General features: G+C 41.8%; 1 protein-coding gene and 1 pseudogene across 1 annotated transcript in view; one reads left to right on the forward strand and one right to left on the reverse strand.

The window, feature by feature from the left end:
* Positions 1–26,780, reverse strand: part of TENM2 (teneurin transmembrane protein 2) — an 842,102-nt gene that overhangs the window by 775,601 nt on the left and 39,721 nt on the right. The window lies entirely within an intron of this gene.
* LOC123807558 lies at positions 15,914–17,478 on the forward strand (annotated as a pseudogene).

Genomic DNA, 26,780 nt, shown 5'->3' on the forward strand with positions numbered 1-26,780 from the left:
TCTGATTCTGCAACACTTTCCTCTTTATTGTCGCTTCTCTCATTCTTAACTAAATGAAAAAAGAAACAAGTTGTTGAATATTAGCATTTTCCCATCTCATTTTAGAGCTCATGGGTGTTTTTTCTGCTCAGTCACGAAACACACTGCTACCTTTCCCTACCACAAATGACAACAAGCCACATTAAACATATGTGTTTTTATTTCACACGTGGGAATTTTTACCTGTAGCATCACATTTGAAATGGAGTGTATATGCAGGGTCCGGGAGAAGTAACACCTGCTTGAGTGTGGTTGGTAGGGCAATAATATGGGTGTAATAATTTATAGCTTTAATTCAAGCATTTCACCTAAAATGTCATATGGTGTGTTTGACGGTGATATTGCTATGTTACAGAATCATATGCTTATGACTGTGTAATAAGTAGGGGCATTATTTGTGCCGGTTCCCCCACATCTCATTTGGAACTGGCTTCAAAGAGCTCCTCAGGAGGAGAGAGACACCTGTGTGAGGAGGGCAGCCTCCGTTTCCAGGGCATCTCCTGTGCTTTTCCATCTGGGGACCGGAAGTAAGAGGCAGTGAGCCCGGGGCTTGGGAAGCCATGGCATGCACACAGTGTCCTTTCCCTGGTCATCATGTTACTTGATGACAAGAAAGTACTATGCTATTTTTCTGTCAAAAAAAGACTTGAGATCATCATGAGTCAGTTGAACTTTGCTTAAATTTTAACAGTAACCACAAATGCTAGCAAAGACAAAGGTATATTTTGTGAGTTTCAGCTTCAAGCTTAGCACCCAGAAGCCACAAATAAGCAATGTTGTAAACAAAGTCAGGGGCACTGCACTGAACCCACCAGGAGAAGGGAAGGAGGTTCACACTGGTTTACAGAAAGGCGGGTTTTCTTCTAAAAACAGAATTGTGTTCTCAAAAATTTTATCTTCTAAACGTCTCATCTGCATCTTCCAACAGGACCACACCTTCCCAACGCCACTCATTCCCCACAGTTCCTAGGTTGCCACCTTTTTGTCCTTCACCTACTGAAGGAACAGAAATCTCACTCTCAGTACCTGGGGCAGACTCTGGACCAAGCCTTTCCCGAGTTTGCTGGCTTAACACATGAACCAGGCGAGCCGTATGCGCAATGAAAAGAAAAACTGGTCTATTGCTCATTAAATCATTCAACGAATATTTATTGTTCCTGGTGCTATGCTAGGCACTGGAGGTGTAGCCGTGAGCATTATAAAAATACAATCCATGATATTTACAGTGTAATCGGGAAAAAGACATTAATCAAAGAAGTCACACGAGCAAAGTACAGTCTAGGCAGAAATAAATACTGTATAGGAAAGGGTGGGGGGCCGTGGAGGGTCACTTGTAGTCCAGCCCTCCACCCTTTACCAGCGTGTCCAGCTGATGGTCACACTCTAGGACAGTCCGCCTATGAGATATCACGTCTCAGCTTTTGTTTTTTAAAAGCACCAAAATGTAACGTATTTTTATTCCCAGGTTTTATTTGTCTTTATTCACGGCACACTGAACTTTCCACAGGTGTGATTGTCTTTGCAGGGCGAACCTCCTCACTGGGGTGCCAACCCGAGCAAAACTCCCCGTGGGCACGGGGCGACTGCCAGCCACCTGTGCAGCCAGGCTCCTTGCTTTCAGGGACCGGACGTGCACTCCATGGAGAACTTATCACGTCCCCTTCAGTTTGCTCTTTCCATGCCCGGGTTTCCCAAACTTTCCTCTGTGCGAGTTTATTTCAGACACACGTTTTTCATGTAGTCTAACCCATGAAACCCCGTGCTTAGCATGTACATAGTATGGGAGAGGTTTAATATTATGTCACCTTATTGTTTGCCCTTAGTTTGCTCACTGATGGAAGACTGATTTTGCTTTAATTCAACCATTTCGTATAATTACGCCTTTATTAAGCTCCATGGCGGCTTTGAATGAAAGAAAGATACTAGCCAATGTGTCATTTTCCAAGCTATGGGTCTCTAGTGGACAGTGGTCAACATTCCATTCCTTCTTCACTATGTTGTGGAACAATAAAAAGAGGCACCACATTTTGGTGTTCATGAAACACAAGGCTGCCCTCCTGGTGCTATCTGCCTCTCGTCTCCTTGCTATCACTGATTAAACTAGATGGAGACTGTCTCAAATGCATTTCACCTGAGGCCTGTGTTTTATGGCGATTGCCAATCAACTGCCCGATACGGTCCCATATTATGTTGTCAAGGTGAGTTCAAATTTTTATAGATGAACGATTACATGAAATCTATGATATCGGCACCATGGAACACAGTCTTCAAAAACAACTCTTGATGAATCACGTTTGCTTTAAGTTGTCTTTTTCTGGATTATAACCTACATAGAACCCCCAACATGTTTTAGAGAGAAATTTTGCAAAAGGCATCATGTGTTATCCTTCAGCTGACTGATTGGAATATTTGGGGATGCACTTCTAAGGAAGGATATGTCAGCGCATTGTGGTCATAGCTTTATTTTCTAAGTTTTTACCAACTCCTCACACTTTCAAATAACCTTTAACTAGGAGAAGCACATATGTTGCTAAGTAGGAATTCTCATGTCATGGTAATACCAGGGAATACAAATAGCACCAAAAAATGTCAGCATTTGAACAGATTTTGTACTACGAGGACAGGAAGATGGAGTTAACTTAGTAATGGTGGAGCACAATATAGAACACTTTTATTATCTGAGTGATCACTACGTAGGTCCTCTGAATTTAAGAAATTTTACACAGGGGAGCAAAAGTTGCTATGCCGTGAAAATAGTTGCTAATAGTCACTTATAAAATTCATCCCCCCATCCTCACCCACTTACTACTACTATTTGTGTTCCTAGCAACCACACATCAACGTGCATGTCGTCAATTACATGTTGATAATCGGAAGTAACACAGTGCTAATGTGAGGTTAAAATACAAAGCTTCTGAAGATGCTCTTTTCCAGGAAGTCAATAAAAGTGCTGCTAAAATACAATAGGATTACAAGCAAGACCACAGCATAACCAAAATCTAACAGAATTAAGCTATTAAGACAAAATAGAAATGGATGTTGGCATGATGACGAATCCTTCAAAAGATAATTTGATGGATTTCTGGTTCTAGACCAGGATGGAATTCCCCATTTCTCTCTTCCCCTCCCACTAAGTACAGCTAAGAACCCTTGACAGTGTATATAAAAACTGCATAGGAGAGTCTAAAAGTTGTTGGGAGGAAGTCCCAACAACTGTTAGGGTCCTGGGACCTGAGGAAGAACACAGTGGTGAGTACCCTGGGTTGTCTTGTTTCCTCTTATAACCCAGACCTGTTGCTGGAGAAATATGCACATTGGAAAGGCCAATGGGAGCAGACAAAATGAGCCCAAAGTCAACTCTTGTGTCACACGGCTCCATCCTCCTCACTCCACTAACACATGGCGGGGGTGGAGGGTGGGGGTGGGGGAGGAGTCAAAGAAGACCACGACCACCTGGCAAGCCAGAGTCTCATCCTCATCCAGTGGGAGCGAGCCTTCCCTGACTCATTGACAAAGGTGTCGCTGGGGGCCCCGGGAGGATCTTGGACTTCCATCCCCACCTGGTGTCGGAGGAGGCTGCCTGTTAGACCTAATCTACCACCAAAGAATGATGCCTGGGGACCAAAAAGGAGGTGGCCCTTCTCCCTCTCCACCAGGTTGGTGTCTGCAGAGTCCTGCTGGGGAGTCGGAAAACACAACTTGGCCCAGCAGCAAGAAAGCACCCCTCCCCCACCCCCTGCCTGGTCAGCGGGCCAGGTGAGGAACCAGAACTTCATCTGCGCCCTGCAGTCAAGCCTTGGGGTCCCACTTTCCCCACTGCCTTGGTGTCAGAGGGGGCCTGCTGAAACAGGAGATTTCAGTAAGATTCCGAGTTTCAAATAATACTTCACATAGCCAGAATACAATAAAAATAAAAAAAACTCACTTATACCAAGAAACAGAAAAATATCAACATGAATGAGGAATGATAATTATTCAAATAAAAGGTTAATGAGAGGTCTTTAGGAAAATTAATGAATCTGTCATATATTTTATCTTTCCAAAAAAATGATCCTCTGTGGTCATGTTTCAAAATGTAAATCTAAAGTAAAAGATGGAATAATGTAGTTATACAATTTTGCTATAAAATGTATATTATGCCCCCAAATTGATATTTTTTCTTTTAAATAATTAGAATAAAGAATAATTAGAATTAGCATAATTAGAATAAATTGTATTAAGCATAAAATAAATAACACTCTTGATAATAAATTTTATTGTTTCAAACTAAATTGCAATAAATTACTTTTACTATTTAATGTGAAGTATGGGTTCTTTTTGAACACTGATTCCTTTTTTTAAGTGGCCTTTTTCTAGGATCATTTATCCTAAGAAAAATAATCTTTTGTAAATAAACAGGGGTCACTTCTCTTTAGCAAATGTTACAATCTACATTTTAAAGTCAGAAATGAATATCAAATATCCAAATTTTTCTAACAAGCATTTTAAACAAAGGATGTAAACTATAACGTTACAGTTCTTTTTATCACAATAATTTGACCAGATGCCTTAAAATTTTGCAAAATACAAAGTCATCAAGAAAAGTGTGCTAATTATAAGTGATAAATTTAACTTTTATTTTTGTTTGATTAATCAAAGCATATCACTAAATTAGTTTCTTATATTTTTTTATCAATACTTTATATTTAAATTTTGAGCAATTATAAATATGTATGAGCTGCACAAAATAATCAGTCCAAAACAATTACCAGCATTATCTAAAATATTATTTTCATACAAGTCTAAAATCTACATATTTGTATATGCAATAATAATTTTGAAATCCAAAAGCAACTACTTATGAATTCTAATGTTTTATGCTGTGTATACTAAAATTATTCACATAAATTCTCTCTTAATGCTCTTCTAAAGTTCATCTGATTTTACATATTCAGATATTTTTCCAAATGTTGACAAAACTGTTCACAAAAAAAAATCCCGTGGCTTAAAACTACAGAGTAGGTGTACATGTATTATCATTAATAAAAATTTAAGTCAAATATTTGTATTTCAAAAATGCTCTTTAAGAATCACAATGTTCTTTTCTGTGTAGCACCTAAAATGTTAATGCTTTGGTACTTCTAAATTTTTATTTTTATTTTATTTTTTCCTTCATTTTTTTAATTTTTATTTTTTATTGCTGTTCAAATACAGTTGTCTCCGTTTTCCTGCCACCACTTTCCCCGCCACCCCCCCACCCCCCACCCCCCACCCTCAATCCTCCCCGCCTCCGGCTGTGTCCCTGGGTCCTTTATATGTGTTCCCTGACGACTCTTCTCCGTCTGAATGTTGGATAGGTAACAACTTTTTACCATGTGTACCGAAAATCATTCCAATGCAAATAAACGCATTTCCGAATCAAGAAAACACCCAAATCTCCGGTGCAGATGGGCGAGTTCCTGATGCCCTGGTTTCCCTGTCAGCTTTCCACTTCGGAGAGGGAGGTGAGCGTGGCCTTCCCTCCTGAGACTGTGGCTTTTCCAGGTTCCGGCCTGAGCAAAGCCCGATGTGGGGAACCGCAGAGCAGGAACAACAAAAGGTCCTGCCGAACAGCTGCCAGATCAGAAAAAGAAACCAGGCGTCCAGCCACCTTGCTAGCTGGAGACTCTTTTCTGCTGATAAAAGTTCCAACGATATTTAAACTCAGTTCCAGTATCAAAAACTGCACTAATCACTTCTCCTATGTAGGAGTATTACAGTGGTGTGCCTCTGACCGTGGGAGGCTCTGCCTCTGCCAACAGTGTTTTTAATCAGAAAAAATAAAGAGGGCAAGAGTGAGTTAGCTGCAGTAGTCCAGCCGTCCTGCAGCTGAGAACCACATCAGCTCGCTGAGGACTTCCTAGTACGGCAGGCACTTGGGTGTGTCCTACATAGACTCCTATTCAAATCCATGCCTTTTCTAGTTTCTCTCATACTTCTCTGACGCACGAGTTACTGAGAAGTGTGTAATTTTAGTTCCACGTCTGGAGCTCGTGGAGATTTCTTACTGTTACTGATTTCTTACTCAAGGACTGGCGGACAAAGAAGAAACTCTTCAGGATTTCCTCTTGAAATGTATTGACACTTAAATACTGTATTTAGAATATAGTATATGTTGATGAATGCTACATTGCAAAATAGAGTATGTTCTAAAGTAGTTTGTAGTACTTTATAATGTCTATTAGTCAAGGTGATTAACAATGTTTTTCTCTATATTCTTACTGAAATCTTGGGTCTAATTCTTCCAGTTACTGAAGAAACAGTTAAATTTGTAACTAACGATGTTTTGTTTCTCTCTCTCTTTACTTGCATCAGTTTTTCTTCTCCTCCTCTGTCTCCTTTTTGAAACTATGTTGTCGGACACATAGGCTTTTATATCTCCAGGACAAATTGACCTGTTATCAATTTCAAATACCCATGTTTTTCTCCGATAATACTCCTGGTCTTGAAGTCTATTTTGCCTATATATATAACCCTTGATATAAACCTATCAAGCCAGTTTTCTTGAGTTTACTATAAACATTAAACATGCATCTTTTCCATTCCTTTATAGTAAACATTTCTGTGTATTTGTATTTAAACTATGTCTCTTAATGCCATGCTTGATATATACTGTGCCTCCATTTCTGTGAGTTCATAATTTCTGTCTTCTAAATATTTCTCAGCCATTGCCTCTTAAATACTTCTATATTCTTTTTCTCACTAATTAAGCTAAATGCTATCCCTTTTTCTAAATGTCTCTATTATATTTTAAATCTCTTTTTTCTCTATATTTTCTCTTGCTAATTTCTTTTGGTTATTTTTTTTTCAGTTGACTAATTCTCTCTTTAATTGTGCCTGATCTTGTATTTACTGAATGTTCTAAACTTTAAAAAATTTTAACAACTATGCATTTCCTCTATTAAACTATTAGAGCCTTTAATAGTGAAGCTTCTGTTCAGTGTCTCCATTATAGCCTTACTTGCAAATGTGTGTATTATTCATGTCAAGTATGTATCTGACAAAATCTAATGTTTTAGGACCATAAAGACCAAAATCGGTTGTTTGTTGATTCACTTGTGCTTAATAATGGTGTGTTTCTTTACGTACTTAATTATACTTAATTTCAGTTGAGATTGGTTTATTTTAATTTTCAAAAATCACAGGGGCCTAAACATGGAGGCTTCTGGCCTCCTGAAAGTTCTGTATTTGCTTCCGTCTAAGACCAGGGGACTGGTCTCTTACCTCTAAGAGGGTACTTACCTCTTTTCAAGTTTCTTGCTTTATGTAGGAATGCAAGTATCATGCCCTCTTTCGTGCTCAAAGCCTAAGGTCCAGCCACCCAACTGCACCTCTGCTAGAGGCCCTTGCTCTCAACGAAGACCTACTATGGTCTTGCAAGTCAGTCTTTAGGTGTTGTCTTGAGCTCAGTTTTGTTCTTTATTTTGTCGTAGCTGCTCAGGGACTTACTCTGAGAATTACTTGCCTCATGGTAATTGTTGATATATATTTAGAACATTCCAGAACAAAGTAGAAAGACAATAAATATCAGCTATTATTATTAGTAGTAGTAGTACTATGTAAATACTATTACAAGTGCAAAACTACACAGTGATGGACATGATTCCGTTTTCAATGTTTGTCTACCACTACAAAAATGAAATACTTTTTTTCAGTTAGGCTGCATATATTTAGATGTATTTAATGTTGATTCCATTAAGTACTGTAATATCCTACTTTCCCAAAGTAATACAACGAAAACTTGATAGTCAGTGGAGAAGCTACTGACATTAACTGGAATTGTGACAGAGGCACACGCCATTTGCATTCTCAGCACTCATGAAGGTCCCTGTCTCCATCATGCACTTGGAGTTTGGAAAACATTTTGACTTTCCCATCCCTGAAGGATTATTGTAGATCTCAGCAGTTAATGAACTCATCTACGGCCTGACAACTCGTGAGATGGATGGCTCACAGTCTATCACCAGGTAAATGTATGTATAGCAGATACTTTGTTTCAGTAACTAATCAGAGTCTACACTGTCACCAAAAATATTTTGGGAGAAATATTAATAATATACTCTTTTTTGCAAATTGGTCCCTTAAATCAACTGCTTCATCACCAATTACTGTTAGGGTTTAGATTCTTCTGTAAAGGCACGTTAAGCACCCAGCCATTGAGTTTGCAGAAAGTGGCAAGACCACAGTTTCCTAGTGCCTGTTAGCATCCGTTAAAAGGGGAGAGAATCGTTGAAACTGAGTCAAGAGTTTGCCTTTTCTTCATCTCCCATCTTGCTTCCTGTGTTCTAAACACATGTCACAGGTTACAAATACACGGAAAGCCTTAATTATGTTTACCATCTGGCAGCTGTTGACTTACAGAGAGTTGTTGAGTCACATAAACTCAATGTCAAAAAGAAATTCAGAAATAGAATACAGACGCTTGCTCGGTGGAGTAAAAGAATCCTATGTCATCACGGCTGAAATAATAAACCACTGTCAGCACTATTGTATTCACAGTGTGAGCGATGCTGTAACTGATCAGCTTCAGCAACACTGGTGACTAGCTTGTCACTAAAATACACTGATCCCGAGATGGTCACAGCCATCAACCAAGGGCCTTCCACACCTGATGGACGTGTTCAGCTGTGATGGAGAGAGCAGCTTTACAAGGATTTCAGCGTATCTAGAGGCATCAACTGATGACTTTTTAAAACCAAGATCTTTGTACTATGAACTCAAAACTGTCACCAAAGCTATATCAGTGTGTTAAGTAATGTAGTTCATACACTGCCTGTTGTGAATGAAATAAGTCTCCTGAGAGACCAGTAAGATCTACAAACCTTTGTCGCTGACCATACTAAGCCACAAAAGCACAATCTTAGGAGTAGAGAATTATTCAAAATAAATCTTAGTCTTCATAGAGACCTCAAAATTTGAATGTCAATTTACAAAAGCACAATATGAAAAATGTAATGAGCACTGTATGTTGTTTACACAGACACATATATTAATGGGATAAATTTGAACTGGAAAGATATACACTAAATTCTAAGAGCAATTAATTACTGAGATACACAGAGAAGAAAGCAATCTGGGGGTCTGAAATAAATGTAACAAAATATTAACATCTTAATTATAAGTGATCAAGTGATGAGTATTATGCACTTTATTCTCTTTACTTTTCTGTGACTCAAAGCTTTTTTTATAAAATTTAAAATAATTAAAATATTGAAACCTTGGTCCAGATCATCTCTATTTCATACCTTAAACTAGTTGCAATATCATAATTTTTCTATTAAGTCATGGCATTCAAAATTTTCATGTTTATACAATTATACTACAGATAAATGCCTTTAATTGCATGCCTCTTTAAGTTCCAGTCAATCAGGAATAAAGTGATGAAGCAAAAGGAAATGCGACCAATGAATAAGTACACTGTGGCTCATTTAGGCAATGGAATATTATTTAGCATTAAAAAGAAATGAGCTATGAAACCATGGAAAGATGTGGAGGGACCTTAAATGCATATTACTTAGTGAAAGAAGCCAACCTGAAAAGGCTACATACCATAGGATTCAAACTATCTGGCATTCTGGAAAATTCGAAACTGTGGAGACGTGAAAAAGGTTGGCAGCTGACAGGGCTTAGGCAGGGGAGAAGACTAAAAGAGCACAGAGGGTTTTTAGGGCAGCGCAAGTCCTTTGTCTGATAATGCAATGGTGGATACACGTCATTACACTTTTCTCCCACAGAACTCACAGAATATGTAGTGCCAAGAATGACTCCTAATGCCCATCACGGACTCTGGGTGATTATAACGTGTCGGGGTAGGCTCAGCGGTTGTGACAAGTATTTCTCACTGCAGTGGGGGGTGCTGATGACGGGAGGCTGTGCATGTGGGAAGAAGACGGCACACAGGGGATCTCTGCACCTTCCACTCCATTTTGCCATGAACCTAAAACCGCTCTAAAAAATAGTCTTGGGGTGTGTGTGTGTGTGTGTGTGTGTGTGTGTGTGTGTTTTAAGTAAATGCAACCAAATCACCACAGGGTGCCAGTGCACTTTCCTTGGACAGAAGGAAGACTCCACCCCTGTGGCTGGGAATACTTCAGGAGCGAGTAACCCCGAGTTTGCATCCCTACTCCACCAGCACGGTTTGATCTCATGCAAGTTAGCTGACTCCCTCCCCCACCCCCAATCTGCAGCCTCCCAATCTATAAAATAACGACACAAGGCTGTAGAGAAAAAGTTATCCATGCCCATAATAGGAGGAAGGCAGAGCATGTGGGTGCAGATGATGGGTGTTGACTGGGGATTTTGTCTCCAATTGAGGAGGGGCAGGAGGCACTACACGGGCTTAGGGGAGAGTGGAGGGGATGAAGCTGGCATCGAAAGGGCAGAGACAAGGCAGGGGCCAGGCAGCTTAGTACAACAGGAAGCAGAATTAAGGAACTACTTGAAATCTAATAAACTTCGGAAACTTTGGGGAACACATTTATTGCCATGCACACATGAACTCTGAGCTTGTTCGTCACTCACTAGGGCTGCCTTGATCCCCACGGGGAAAATTAAATTATGGGGACTAGATTCAGTGTTCAAAAATGAGACAGTATTAAATGCAATGTAAAAACACCGTCCTTAAGAAGAATAGTTCTTATGTCAGGGGCAGAACAGAGCAATCGGGGTGATGTGTTACCTGTGGATCCAAGTATTCCTTGAGTGTGAATTTTAACTGTGATTTCCGAGTCCACAGAAATGAGGTAGTATGTCCCAGACTCCTACTTTTCATCAGGTAGAGGTATCATCTTTCAGACAGGAGGTCTTTATCTCAAAGCATTGCAATTCATGCTTCTAGATTCAAGAGTGAAGGCAACAGTGGAAAGAAATGTCTGTTTCAATGGGACCAGGGCCGCCTTACCCAGTCAGCATAACAGGGACACGTGAGCTCACACACAGTAGGGACTGTAACACTTTTAGGGCAACACGAAATGGTTCACTTTCTTTTAAAATCAGGAAAAAGTAAACCTCTGGTCTGTAGAAAATGTTTAATTTATAATAGTGATGTATTTGTCTTTATACAAGTCAGTTGTAAAGTGTGATTTTAAATATTCTGGGGGGGGGAGGAGGGGCAGGCGGAGGCAGAAGTGCCCTGGGGCCCACGACGGTCAAGGTGCAGCGCTGCCTCCCCCGTGAAACCCTGACCTGGATGGACGGAAGGCCCCGGTCACAGGGGGTCAACTTGCCAGCCTCCTCCGAGGATTTAGAGAGAAAGGCGGATTGTGTTCTGATCGTGTTATCACCTGGAGCGCAGAAGGGACATCTTCCCCAAGTACTTCTCCAATGCTCGGGCCAGCTGGTTGCTTTGGGGGCTCCAGAAAGGTGCCCGGGTTTCCGTTTTCAGGTGTTCTGGCCAAGGCTGCCCCCTGCTAATACCGTCCTGCCTCGTCTAATTAGCGGGACCACTGTTTAGTCTTCACAGACACATTCCTTGGCCCTTCCTCGTTTTCCCAAACTATCTCTTGGAATCCAGGGAGTCTATCATCTCTCTCTCCTCTTTGGTGTTCAGAGAGCACGCTTACAGAAGATTTTCAAAACAAACTGCCTCAGGAGTCAACACGGTCCTTGGAAACTGCGAGAATTACCTCCCCCGATTAGCATCGAAACAGGGAGGTCCCTGGGCTTTCCAAGGTCACCAAGTATCCCTCTGACGGAGCAGAGAAGCGAGACCCATGTCTGTGCCATTTTTTTTTAAATCAGAGGTCACTCCTAGTAGATTGCTTCCTTTTTAAAGAGCCAACTTTCCCCAGCAAACCTGCTATTCTCTGGAAAGACAGGCAATGGAATCCAATGTGACACTTAACCGTCCTCTGTTGAGACACTTCTTGCTGAGCGTTTTCCAGGTGCTGTACGAAAGCAGTTGTGTTACCTGGCACTTGCTGAGCCTTCCTGTGAGAGACAACCTTTCCCTTATGCAGGGCACTCTGCTTTCAAGGGGGGCATTGATTCCGTCTGCTCCCTCTGGTCCTGTGAAGGGGCCACCAGGGAAATTGCGGCCTCTGTGCCCCGAGGCCGATGTGGCCATGCCACCAGGGGCTAGGAGCCTCATTAATTCAAGTTGTTTAGAGATCAGCAACAGATTATTTCGAACACTTATTTCTTGCTTCAATATCCTCTCTCCTAGAATTGGCTCCAAATCGCTTTCTCTTGTGTGCTGTGTGTGCTGAATCTCCATTCGAATAAGAAAACCAAAACAGTCCTTTCAGAATGCCTATCCATCAGCATTATCAGGAACACACGCCACAGAGGTTTGGGTTGGCGTGCCTGCGTATCTGGCCGGTTTTACGCTTCGCACCTAAGTCTTCCCAAGAATTGTTGCCATTATACGGCTTGTGCAGATCTAAGGCACTCACCGTCCATGTCTCAAACAGATCAATTCAGCTCAGTTCTACAAAAAGACAAGAATGTGTGCAAAGGGCCAAAGGTGGAAACGCTACGGCTCTGCTATTGGGGACTACAAATGAGCTAGACATATAAATATGCAGTTATTATATCACATCTTATTTCTTATCCATTTATTTTCCACGGCACTTCCATGGGTGGGGATGAGAAGGCAGGTGCAGGGAGAAGGTAATTATGTTTCTTTGTTCTCTAGAAAACACAATTAGAAGTGGTAACCATGACCTTGGCTAAGGCCCTAATTCCCTGAGCCCTTGGTTTCTGTTTAAAATTAAAACATGGGATCAAGAAGAGTTGGCATCTGTCATTTGTTCATTTACCAAACACTTGTGGCTTAATATTTATTGTCTGTATCGTATGTGTCAAGGCTAGGTTACAGACACTTTACACACAAAATCTCGTATAATCCTCAGAAAGAACAAACCCAGGAAGAAGTCATTAGGCTCGAGAGGAAGAAATGGGAGCCCTGAGATCACAAGAAGAGTTCGCTGGAATAGCCTGGATTCACGCACGCATTTCTCTTTTAGGCTCCAAAGCCAGGGTGGTCTCCCACATGCCATGCTTTCTAGCTGAGTTTAAAGACTCCGCTTTAGACCACCGAGATCACACAGCATTTCTCCTGAGACGCATGGCATCAGAGCCCCTTTGCCCGGCTAGGAGACTGGAGCGTGGGATGGGGGATGGGAGGCTCTGTGAAAAATCGGTAACGAAAAGGGGGTGGGGGCCAAACAGGAGAGTAACCCTTTTGCAAGAGGACGGCTTATGAACTGCTAGCTTTTGTCGTCTCCCAACTTTTCCAATTAATGAAGTAATTTGTAGATTGTCAAAGTGAATTAGGCTTATTTCTTTGAACACCCTTTTGCTATAAATAAATGAGCACAAACAATGGGATACAGCATAAAGAAGTAGAGAATGAAGCATCCCTGGTCAAGCGAATAACACTGTGCGAACTTGACAGTGACCTGTGGATTTGTCAGCCGCCTCCACCGCACTAGATCCCCTTCCAGACTCTGGCTGATTGTCACGCCTGTAAAGCCAGGATCCGATGTAGTACCTGCTCAATAAGCATTTGTTGAATTAATTAACCAAAGATACACAGGGAGATTAAAAGTGAAGAACTATATACCAGTTTCATTTATAAAGAATGTATGTTTTATTTTACTTTATACATGCTCCTTCCTCATCTTCCCTGCCTTTTCTTCTACCTGTTTTTAATATACCTACAAATCCAGGTAAAAAAAATGCAAAACAGCTTTTTATTTCATGGTTTCAACATCTCCTGAATCGTTCTGAGAATTACATCTTCAAAAAAATAAAATAAAATAAGGAAAACACACCCAGTACTACTCACTGCCATTGTGTATGGCCACTCAGACCCAGAGACTTAGGCCACAGGCAACTCCTAGGTAAATATCTGTGTGTTTTTATCCCTCTGCACTTTACATGGTTTCATTTCAAGTAAGAAATTTTCTACCCCTCCCTTAATTTTGCACATCACAGAACCAGGTTTCCTGTGTTACACCGATTTCTAACTGTTCAGCACCATTTACTCTTTTTTATAGCTCCTATAAAGACATGGCTCCAAGACCCCCAATAACAAAAAGTTTATTTATGTATTTACTGTTCCACGGCCTGCGCCGAGGAGCGAGTCTGCTCAGCAAGCATTTCAGATTAGATGCGTGAGTATGGTTTCGGGCAAGGCTCCCTCATGCTTCTGCGCATTGGCTGATAAACACTTCAAAGTAAACCAACTCATAAATATGAAATGAAAAGCCGAGGAGTTGTTATGCGCAGCTTTGAGATACAAATCTCTTTATTCCCCTCTGAAGTGGGGTTTGATTGACATAATGAGTCATAGATCCCGTCCAGGGACAGGCCGCCTTTCCCCCCTTTTCTCGGGAGACGGGGAGACTTTAAAGAAATCCACTTCAGAACTTGGTGACAGGCAGCTTACTTGAAAAAATAATAAAGTTGAATCCTATATTAAATAACTTATTATTTTGTGTTAATGCCGACTTTGACAACCATGACATATGTCAAAGTTTCACTACACATCCTCGGAAATACATTATTAGCTACAACTCCAAGAAAGAGATTGCCATTTTTTTTAACAGTGCCATTATATCTTTTGTCACATATATTATTGCTATGCAGACCCTTTGTCTGGCAAGAGAAAACCACTACTTAAATGAATTCAGAACAGAAGCCTAAAATCCTATAAGCCGAACGGCTATGGGGAGTAACACAGGCAGTGGGGGAATAATTATTATGGAACATTCATTTAATAAATAAACGTCTTCCAAAAACGGAGGACCACGCTGCAGAACCTTCTATCCAAAAAAAAAAAAAAAATAGGATGAAGAACAATTGAACATGGAGATTCAATTTATTCTAGCTCATAAGTTTTTTTTAATAATTATCCACTGGCCTGAGAAAGATAAAAGTTTCAAAGAGGTCACACGGTTTTCCACGAGACCACATTTCATAAATATAAATGAGTCACAGAAGCTAAGCAGTCAACACAAGGAGCTTGGCCGGCCAGCGCCGAGGACACCAAGGTGTAGCGGGGCCGGGGGGGGGTGGGGGGGGTGTGGGGGGCGGCGCGAGATAGGGCACCGGGTGGTATCCAGAGCCAGTAGGTTTCTGCCACTCAAGAAGGTGGAGCTAATGGTGCCAGATCTTGCAATTTTTCTAGAAAAACCTGAAATCTAGATTTTTTTTACTGATTTGTAAATGGTGGCCAAAAATGTATAATTCAAAAAAAAAGTGCAGTCCAAATTTTTTTTTAAAAAAGGTCTTTGGGCTGCAAGTCTTGAGTCTCCGCTCTAGGTTTCCTACAGTGATCGTTGAAATGAGCATTCATTAGTAAGAGAGAAGGCGGAGGGAACAAAAACCTTAAACCAGAGAGCGATGGCAGAGGGAGGTGCCCCGAGTTCATCTGCCCCGGGGTCCGCCCTTGGTCCCTGGGGGTTCTGCTGAGGGGCCGCAGGGAGTGAGAAGGACCTGCTGGAGCGGTCCCTCCCCAGAGCTCTTGCGCTTTTTATTTACATAATTACGGGCCGGAAGGCTTGAGAAAACAGACAGTTAGGACCACATTTGAAAGTGAAGACACCAAGTTGTTCATCACCACCTCTCCCAGCAGCTAACTGACCCAAGGTTCAAGGCCCCAGCAAGTGTCAGGGTCAGATTCTTGCCTAATCTTCTGCCTGGAGACTTCGCTTGAGAGAGCATCTGCCATCCACCCAAATCAGCGTTTCTCCTTCCATGGCATAGAACCGCTGCTAGAAAGCGGCTTCCCACCGGGAACCATCATTCCCTCTTCCCAATGCATCTAGATCAGGCCGTGCGTTGAGTTCTCGTCCACCGAGTGCAGCGAAAGTGATGTGCGCCACTAAACCCCAGAGAGCCTGCAGAGGAAATGGTCCTGCCCTGTGTTCTCGCTCCCTGGCGACTCGGGGGTGCCGGCAACGGCGCATTCAAGGTGGCGCGGGGCCAGAGGGTAAGAGGAACCTTATCCCCAGTGTCCCCCCCGGAGGGTATGGACCTAGTCATCAGCATGACTGGTTTCTGACTTCACAGGGATGAGAGATTCATTTTGGCTGTGGTTGATCCTTTACGTACTTTTGGATTTCCTCCTCCCATCAGTTAGATTGACCCCAAAAATAATGTAGTCAGCACTGAATTTTTGGAAGCTGTGTTTTATAGAAAATGTACACACCTATAGGATCCAAAAGATAAACCTGACTTCCTACTGAGAACTTGTTTAAGGAAGTAACCGCCGTTTGTCAGACCTACTGTGCGTTAAATGATGGAGAGGAAGAAGAAATGACAGGACCCGCTGAAACAAATCAACATGGTCACTAGGAAAGTCCAAAATTGATCTTCTCTGGTGCACAGGTGCACGGGTGGGTGGAGGTTACCTGTCGGAGGGCTCAGGTTGGGCGCTTTCTGGATGCAGACCTCCAAGGCCTGGGTTGAGGGTGGCCAGTACACTGCTGAGACCTGTACTGAGCCAGCACTTGGTGCAAACCGCCTGCTGACGTGGTTGGAGATTTGGTGAAAGCAAAGGACAAGTGACGAATAACAGTTCTGACAGGTGCTTGGAGAATACATCTCAGGAATGGATTCTCCGGACTACCTACTGGCGTCTGACTCAGCTTCGGACCCAGAAAACCAAAGGGATAACTCTTCCTCTGGATGCAGCTTATTTAAAACTCAGTGTGTTCCTTACTCACCTTAATGAAGGCAAAGCAATCCTATTAGAAAATTTGTCCATTCAAGTGAAAGCATTTAAGCATGAGATTTATCCAGTGACTCATCTTTAGAACCAAGACCACTGACTTTAAAAGCTATTTGTGGAAGATTCGAAGAAAAGAAACATAAAAAGAGGAAATATAAGCCACTAGGAAGAACAAAAAGAAGACAAGAAGGAAAAACACAAGGTTACCAATAAATAAGAAACAATTTAAAGACAGAAAACCTCACTTCCCATTTTTAGAATCCGAGAATGGAAGAAAACCATTACCTTGGGGAAATTTTTAATCTTGGAGCAAGCAGTGACAAGAGAATTTTTCAACTACCTTAAAAAAACTGAAGTATGAATACCACCTCAAGGAATCCTTGAAACAGATGAATGCTGGTGAAGATTGAGAAAAAGACCTTGATATTCATGGATATAAATACTTGGATGATGACGGATCTGTCTCTCCCACTGAAGAGTCAGAGGGAGAGGAAGAGGTTGCAACAAATCTCGAACCTGATGAATGTGCTATCCAATTGGGGGAGAATAATTATTGCATAGTAAATTCTGAATTACCAGAGGAGATGAATGTATATTTAGAACAAGAACATACTGAAGGAGCTGCTTTATCTAAAAAGAGTATCCGAGTCCAAAAACATGGGACAGAAGACAGAACGGACCGGAAAGGACATAGGGATGTGAGTGTCAAGGGTTTTTTCTCGAGAACAGGATGTCTGGACTGAAAGGTGTCCGCGGGTGTCCAACCCGCAGCCCGTGGGCCACATGCAGCTCAGCATGGCTTTGAATGCTGCCCAACATACAACCATAAATTTACTCAGCTTAAAATATTATGAGATTTTTTGTGTGTTTATGGGTCACAATGCACTTAATGTGTTGCCTAAGACAACTCTTCTGCTTCCGGGGAGGCCCAGGGAGGGCAAATGAATGATATGATAATAAGCCCTGATGTATCCCGACGATCTGTACCATCCTAGGGAGTGCTAACTTGGGGATGAAGATGACTTGAACTTAACCCCGTTGAAAGGGTGTCTGAACTTGAGAACCCAGGCAGACCCATCTGCTCTGACCCTAGCCGTGGCCCGAAAGTGAGTTGCTTGAAGAGACTGAGTCCCAACGATTACAGGACTGACCGACACAACAACTGGATCGAGTAAACATTATTTTTAAAAGGACTTAAGATGCAATCTCAGGAGGCACTAAGGTCGTGGAAGGATCAGAACATGCGGAATTACTGAAATAAAAATGTATTAAAACTTTAAATAATTATGCGTGTCACCCATAATAAAAATAAACTCTACACTTTTTGTGGAAAGTCAGAGAGAAGAAGAAAAAAAAGCAGAAACTTGAACTCAGATTTTGGCGGCTCCAAAGCCGTTCTCACCATCACACTCTAATTACTGTTGCAGTGTCATTAGGTGGAGGGTGAGACTCCATTAAAATCCTTCCCTCTCCAAATTGATAACATTCAGCACCATTCTGATATGCCGGTGGTTAGATCTCTGATCATTGGTACTATGAGTTAGTTAAAAAAAACAACAACAACTGAATAATGTAAGTAACTCCAAATAAATGTTAATGTAAAGAATTAACTGGTCAATATGTAATATTATAATGCTGCATTTCAATACCAGCACTTTTATATTTCAATAATAAAATATTTTTGAGATGTTTTCATACAGATGAGAAAAGAGAGGGTAACATACATTTTTTAATATGAAAGAAAATAACCATTGCATGTATTAGCATCAGTGAACAGTCAGCCATCTAACCCTAACACAACCCGAAATAAAAAGAAACATGCTAGGTATGTATGCATACACAAATACACAGGGGTGGGCAAAAATAGGCTTATAGTTTATACAACAGAATAATTATATAAGCATACAATAGTTTATAAATGAATAATATGATAACAAACTCTGTGTGGCATATTCAGAACTATAAACCTAAGTTTGCCCACCCTGGACGTTGTGCACATACTATGTACGTGATAACAATAAGAGAACTGAGAAATGAGAAAAGTGAAATGCTACACACACACACACACACAAGAACAACAAGATTAATCTCTGATCAATCTCCTGTTAAGATCCAGGTCACATGCAAACTAGGAGTAACTGCGCAACACAGGGCAAAGGGACTTTGGAGGCAGACAAGACAAAGTTCAAATCCTCCAGCTTCTTAGCTCTGGGACTGTGGGTAAATTTCCTGGTTTCTCTAAACTTCAATTTCCTCACTTATAAAATAAGAATAATAATATTACCACATGCAAAATACAGACTGAAGTCCACATCCAAGGAAACTAAATCCATACCCTTTCAGAGACAAGTGTAAACCAGTGTAGTGTTAATTGTAACCATTAACTAATTGTTGTCCGGAACAGGAGCTGGGGGCAAATGCGCATCAGGAATTCTTTTGGGGTGATGGAAATGTTCTAAAATCGCATTGTGGTAATAAGTGCACTCTGCTAATTTACTGAAACCCATGCAACTGTATACTCTGAATTGCAGAATTTTACAATTTATAAACGATACTTCAATAAAGCTGTTTCAAACATTAAGTGGGTGAAATGCCAGTATTTCTCTGTATGTACGTAAAAGCTGCATCTATACTCGAAAGAACAGCGTTAACTGTTAAGATTTATAGAATGTGTAATAGAAGGTGGAACGTGGAAAGCTAGTCTACTATTCTTGTATCATCAATTGCAAGGAGGATTACTGTAACATGGTTACTTTTACTTTGATTCCTCCACAAATGGAACGTCTAAAATATGCCTAGAATAATATAGGTATTCGTTACTCATAGTCTGAAAATTATGAGGGCAAAGTGCCCTGGGGCTGAGACATCCTCTGCTCACCATCAGGGGAGAAGGAACAGCCTTTCTAAGAATAAATCTGGATCAGAATACTTTTCCATCTCGAGGTGTTTTAATCCTCTAGACTGCAAACAGTTTGATTAAACAGGCAGCGCGGGGATCCTGCATTCTGTCTCAGTCTAGGGAGGAACAGCTGTCAGTCACATCTCCGCCCCCCGCCCACGGTCCCTGGGGGCTGCGTAAGCAGGCTGTCTCCCGGATAAGCACTCCTCGGAGAATTGCTGGCTCTTCCCGGCCTGCAGCTGAAAAGCAGTCATTCTGCTCGCTCGGTCTATTAGCCCTTTGACTTCCTTCCTTTGCACTGAAATATAAATATAACGCTTAAGTGAATGAGTACTACTGTCCCCAAAGAAATTTCAATTAAACACTTGGAATCCTTAGGAACGGTACCCAGGGAGATTCCCAAACAGCGCTGCAATTTGTTATGTATTATTAAGTCTGGCTTCGGATTGTAAATCTCCTGGTTTTTTTTTTCTTTTCATGTTAGGGCTTTCAAAGAACCACCTCCCACATGATTTGAGCAGTTCTCTCCCAGATTCTAAGCAGGACAAGATTATGGAGTTATTCCTGATGAACAAGGCCCTGGTCCAGTTTAAAGGGCAGATGGGAAAACCCCTTTGCCCGCTACCAGAGTTTGAAATGAAAGACCCTTCCCCCTCTTCTCAAAGGGAGTGGAGGACATTAGGAACTGTCGAAGGGTGCTGGAGTAGTCTTTCAGTGTTCCAGCCTGCCGTTACCCCTGCACCACTGCCTGTGTGAGAGCTAGCGACCAGAATTTAAGCTCCATGGGAGTATTTTGTCTATTTACTTGAGTCTTTTCAGCACCGATAACAGTGCTGGGTATATAAACAGAAGGTTTTACATAAATAAATGCAAATGGCTGGAAGGAAGGAAGGAGGGAAGGGAGGAAGGGAGGAAGGAAGGAGGGAAGGAAGGAAGGAAGGAAGGAAGGAAGGAAGGACTTGGATAGAAGTCCTTGACAACTAGGCCAGGTCCTTCTGTTCTACTTCTGCCAAAATTTCATAAAGCAAGTCCTGGGGCTACATTTAGTATTGCATTATTTGGGAATAATTTATTTAAGAATCAGATATTTGCTCAAACTCATGTTACACTTTTCTTTTGCTGATTATTTGTTTTTCGTTATGTGTTACTCAGCTGAATAAAATAATTAGAGCTAATCAGATTATTATCAGAGATGAGGAAATAAAGTTCTTCTCAAAAAAACTAGAGGGTCAGTGGGTTGCCAAATAAGATTTGCTCCTATGTTAAGAATCTACGATTCACCCTCTTTGGTTGTGCCCAAATATAGTTTTTAAAGGAATCAGGAATATTAGCTCCTTTCCAGTACTGGGGTTCATGCCAATTACTTAAAATATTGACAAAAGATTTAAAGGGCATTGAAAAACCTTACTTCTCCCAAAGGCAACTATGATTTCTACTGAAGAAGCAGTTAGTTTCCATACTCAGCAGAAGCAACAACTGAAAGAAAATGTAAATACACCCCCTTCCTTTCACTCCAATTTTCTCTGTCAGCTGTGTGTGCTCAGGGTCCCCCAACACAATGGATGCATAAACGATGAATGACTGAAGATGAGTTTTTTGACATTTTTGATGACACTTTTGCCCCCTAAAAATGAGGCTACGGGCTCCCCAGCACTCAGACGTGGGCCCACACACCCACGGCAGCCCCGGCAGCCAGGGCAGCCACGGGGGGGGGGGGGGGCAGGCGGGCCAGTACACACAGGCTCTCAGGCAGCAGTGACCCCTCGCTCACCTCCTGGGAGGCTCAGAGATCCCTGCCTTTGAGTCGCTGGCGCGAAAGCCAAGAGAAACAGCTCTGATGAACCAGGTTTTCATGTCTTCTGTCAAGTGCTGAACAACAACACAGAGTGAAATTCTCTCTTCACCCTCCAATGAGGCTGCCTTTCCTGTCCTGTCTCCCGAGGCTTGGGCCACTGGGAAGACAAAGGAGGCTGGGGATGGGCTGACTTTGGAAGGTCCATCTAGGCCAATGTCCCCTCCACTCACCTTTATGGGAAGGCTGCAATGCCCTTTCTCTTTCTGGTGGCCCAGGGGTTCAGAAAGTCTGCTCCCCAAAATTAAAAAGCAGACACGACAGCTCTAGTCCCTTCCGGTGTGGTGGGCCCTCGTTTCCGTGATGCCGCGCTCTGTCCCCAGTCCCGAGACTCAGAAAGAGGAAAGGGGGGTGGGGAATGAGGAATGGAGTTACAAGACCCAGAGTTCCTGGCTGATGGCTAGGGAGGGTGAAGACAACACAGTCGTGTTAACGGCTTTCTTTACAAACATTTATTTTCATTTTTAATATCATTCAAAGGGACAGATTCCTAGTGAACCATCCGAAGAAGCCTCGTCCGCGGTGCATTTTATTTTTCCTTTAAATAAGTTAATGTCTTCTTGTGTATTTCGTTCCAGGCAGAGACGAATTTCTTTTCAAAATGTCTCAGTTCTATTTACAAAGAGTTCCACGTAAAAATAGAAAATGAAATTCAGATGGTCATGCCCTCAGCCACCAAAATGCTCTGCTGAATCAAAGTTTCATCTCTCTGTAATTATATGTATAATATATGCACATATTTATAAGTTCTTGAAGTAGTTAAACTTTTTTTTTTTCTGGATGGAATCTGCATCCCACGCTTCAGTTCCAGTTGCAGTTGGGCAGCTACATAAATAAATCAGCTTAGATAAGTCATTTGACTCAATATTAAAATGATTCAGTTTGATGATAGATAGTTTTTAAAGATTCCTTCCAGGTCTAAAATGAGTATGTTATGATGAAAGTAATGGTACAATACATAAATACTATCTGCTTCAGTGACATTGCGATCCCGTGGCCGGTGACCTCCACTGCAAAAGGACACTTCTGAGACATCCGCCAAAAGCATAACACCGTGCGACAGGGCTTAAGAAAAATGAAACCAAAACATAGTCAAGACAATTAATTAGTGACGATTTTATATTAAGGAACAAACTCCTTTTTTAAAGATTCTGTAGATGCACTGAGCTACGGATTCTAGTTGGTTTTCTGACAGTTTCCTGACACCTGCGTAGACGGAAGAAAGCTATGTGCTTTGGAACTACCACACATGAACTACCTGTTTAAAATATAATCAAATCAGTCTGATTCTAGAGGTCCTAGCAGACACAGCAAACCATCTGGAAGCAAAACGGGAAGTTCGTCTACTACATAAATGGGAATGAAACAAAAGATGAAGTGAAATATTTCACGACAGGTCACACACCGCCTCCCACCCCCCCGCCCCATGGGAGAGACAGCACGTTCTCAACGGCCAACAGGTGTTAAAGCTAAACCTAAACACCCGAGGGGAGACAGCAAATCACACCTGACTTTCATTGCTATATACTAGTCTCCAAAAAAAAAAGAAGAAAGAAAATGAAGGGAAGAAAGAGAGAGGAAGAGAGAAAGAAAAGGAGGGGCAAAATAGGTTCCATGCAGAGAGGACTGATCTTAGGGCTGAGACTGGAGCAGAAAATACAGTCAGTTCTCTGTATCCGTGGGTTTCACATGCACAGATTCAACATGCTAGAGACTGAAATGATTTGAAAAAAAATCACAGAAATTCCCCAAACCAAAACCAGGATTTGCCACACAGCCAGCGCTACGCTGAGTCCACGACAATGAAATGACGTGTGGGCAGACCCTGCTGAGGCCTCTACGCAAATGTTAGCGACGGGGAAGGCTGGCTGTGGGGTACACAGGAACTGTCTGGGTTATCTTTGCCATGGTTCCGCAAATCTAAAACTTTTTAAAATTTAACACTGTTCTAAAATGAAGGGTTTGTTTTAAAAATTGAGTCCAGATGTGTTCTCTAACTTAATTCCATCCAGAATTAAAGAGGAACAAGTGATAGAAAAGGGGAAATTACCAGAATTTAGGGCAATGACTCCGGAAAACCATTTGGCAAAATGTGAATTTTGCTGTTTTCTTTTTTTTTTTCAAACCACGGCTAAATTAACCAAATAATGTCCCAACTGTTACTTTGCCCTGGGCACAAGAGCCATTCTGCGGTTGAGAATAAAAAATTCACTGCCTCATCTTCAACAGTAACACACAGACACATGATTAGTCCTTCGCGGGATTTAAGGCAAAAGGTTTCTTCAATCGTCTCAGATGTGAAGTACTTCGTAAGCGATCGTGCCCTGCCTCCCCATTAACCACTTAACGTCAAAGTAGAAATCAGATGAGTAAAATGCCCTCAAAAAAAAAGGAACAAACATAAAAATTTTAAAAAGAAGCAGTCAAATTTGTACCTTGTTAAAAATAGGGAGATGATTCAGTGTAAACATATTAAATAAACAAATCTAATGATCAACCTTAACGGACTGTCTCACTAAATATCCTGGTATTTTTGAGAGGAATGCACCCCCCCCCCCCCAGCAAAACCCAAAACACCAGTCAGCAGCAGAAGGAAGAGAAAGATGCCTTACCCTTAGGAAAAACCAATGCCTAATAGATATTGGGCGCAAATGAAATTTTACGATTCCCTTTTCTCACTGTATAACATCAGGTGGAAAGAAAAAATAAACCACACAGCTAAACTAGAACGGCTCACAGGTGTGCCTGCAACGGCCTGCTCGTGGAGAAACAGCTGCACACCTATCGTCTCGCTAACGTTAGACCCAAACAGGACCAGCAGGGCCTGGGAGGCGCGCTGTCAGCATCCTCGGCGATGGCCTCACATCTAATAGGAATCAGTGGAGTGTCAGCAGAGCTGCCTCCACTCGGCAACGGGAGCGGGAAGGCGGAGAGATGGGGAGTGACAGGTGGGCAAGCTCCCATTTCTGCTCCCTTCTGACTTGTCTTTTTTAGACTCTTGTTCAAATCAGTAAAAAAAAAAAAAGAAAGAAATTTAAAAGCCTGTGCAAGAAAATTTTAGGGTATGGATCTGGATGACAATTACTAACAATTTTTAGAGCACGAAGTGTTAACGATTGGCCAATGGAAATGATATGGTGGATGCTATTGGAGCATTGATCCAAATTTTTCTGTGCACCAAACATTTGGAGAGTGTCATTCCCAATGTTTATGTTCAACCAAATTTTTAAAAATATACATTGTGTGCTATGGACTGAACTGTGTCCTCCTCAAAGGCACATGTTGAAGCCTTAACCCTCCGTGTGAATATATTGCAGGTGGGCCTTTAATGAGATGATTAAGGTTAAATGAGGTCATCCAGGAGTTGACCTGACCGGTACTGCTTGAAGAAGAGGATGAGCCAGCAGAGCCCTCGCTCTGCCACGTGAGGACACAGAGAGAAGGTGGGTGTCTGAAAACCAGGAAGAAGGTTTTAACCGGAACCCAGCGGTGCTGACATCATGACATCAGGCTTCCGGCCTCCAGATGGTGAGAAAAGGAATTTCCACTGTTTAAGCCACTCAGTGTCTGGTACTTGGCTATGGCAGCCCTAGCTAATACATGCAGGGAACTTAATGTGGCCCCCAAAGAATTGGGGTTCTCTTCCTCCAAAGTACTTTCTTAACCTCCTTTAAAAGTAGAGAAAGTCACATGATACATCTTAGCCAACATTAAATGCTGGCAAGGGTGACATTTGTCACTTTCACTGAGCTTTTGGTACGAGAGAGGGCTTGAATCTCCCTGTGCTCTGTTTTTCCTTTCTCTGCACCCCAAAGAGCTCCAGGTGGTGCTGTCTTCATCGGCTGGGAGTCTGGGTGGGGAGCAAAGTCCCCACCAACCCGCAGTGCACACATGGTGGGGGCGAGAAATAAACAAGACCTAAGTTGCTGGGACCTTCCACTGTTAGAGTTGATACAGCCACCTTAGTCCTACGAGGGAGAGAAAGTAAAGCAAGCAAGCGAACAAATTGGAAAAATAAAATTAAAAAACCTTTCGTCCTAATGGGGGGAAAAGCAGAAGCAGACAACAATAAGAACGATCTTAGGAATGCTCCACTACAGCCCACTGAACGGCCATGGCGGGCAAGTATTACAGGGACAATAATAAGCGAAAATGCGTTAACTTTTACAACAATGTGATCCCAAGACTGCCCAGCCGATTTGGTAGTCTGCTGAGAAAGCACAAAGTTTAATTATATGCTTTAAAATTTTATTAAAAATACCTGTTCAGATCCAGGGTAATTTCGGAACAACAATGAGCTTTCCTCTAGAGTTCTTGAACATCATTTGCAAAGTCTTCCCTTGATTTATGTTGAAACGTCCCAACGTGTATGGAGATGGGCACTGGAGATTGGTCATGTTTTGGTGTGAACCTTTTATAATCTCAGCTTTACATCCTAGGCTAGCATTGTCTCCTTCCCCAGTGCCACTCCTTGACGTCACCAGGTCACTTTGAACAGTCCAACTTTCTCTCAATGGACATAGTGAATAGCACTGAGTCTTCACCCCCTGGGCCTGGGGGTGCCCATTCCCCCCATTCACCCTCTGGATGATGACAACTCGTCCCACGCCAATCACCTCCAGTGTCAATCGCCATGCGTGACGTTGGCCAGCCTCTCCAGGAACAATTATTTCTTCCTTTAGATCCCCAAATCTCTTTATGGAGATCTTTATTGTAGCACTTATTCCCCTTAATTACAATTTAACTGTTAATGTGTCTGTTCATTGTATTATGAATTCTAACTGGGCTAAAGACAGCTCACTTATTGTATTATGTAACTACAATAGACTTGGTGGATGATTGGGTGGATGTGTCAAATTATAAACTATTTCCACCTAAAAATGTCGAATACTTTAGAAAGGTGAATAATTATGTTTCTAGTATTTGATTTTTTTTCTTAATCATTAAAGGGAAACAGATTATAAACTTTTTGCTTTGATTTCCCTATTTCTACTCCACGGTTATATATGCTACTGTTACAAGAAGTTGAGGTGTACTAGCAGTCAAATAAGTTTGCTGGACTCTGCTTGGTAAGAGCTGATTAGAAAGAATATAAGGAGCCTTAGAAGTCTCTATAGTTCCGTCCAAATTTCTCTTTGCAAATCTGACATGATTTATATTCCTTAGGTAATAAAGGAGCTTTCTCCAGCTTTCTTCACAGCCAGCCTACCAGGCATCTTCTTCAGTCTCCAGCACTACTACTCCTGTGAGCAAGAACAAACGCCAAAAAAAAAAAAAAAAAGGCCAGGGCCTAG

The sequence above is a fragment of the Phyllostomus hastatus genome, unplaced genomic scaffold (genome assembly GCF_019186645.2).
Source record: "Phyllostomus hastatus isolate PE091 unplaced genomic scaffold, TTU_PhHast_1.1 phas_contig_150, whole genome shotgun sequence".
Classification (NCBI taxonomy): domain Eukaryota; kingdom Metazoa; phylum Chordata; class Mammalia; order Chiroptera; family Phyllostomidae; genus Phyllostomus; species Phyllostomus hastatus.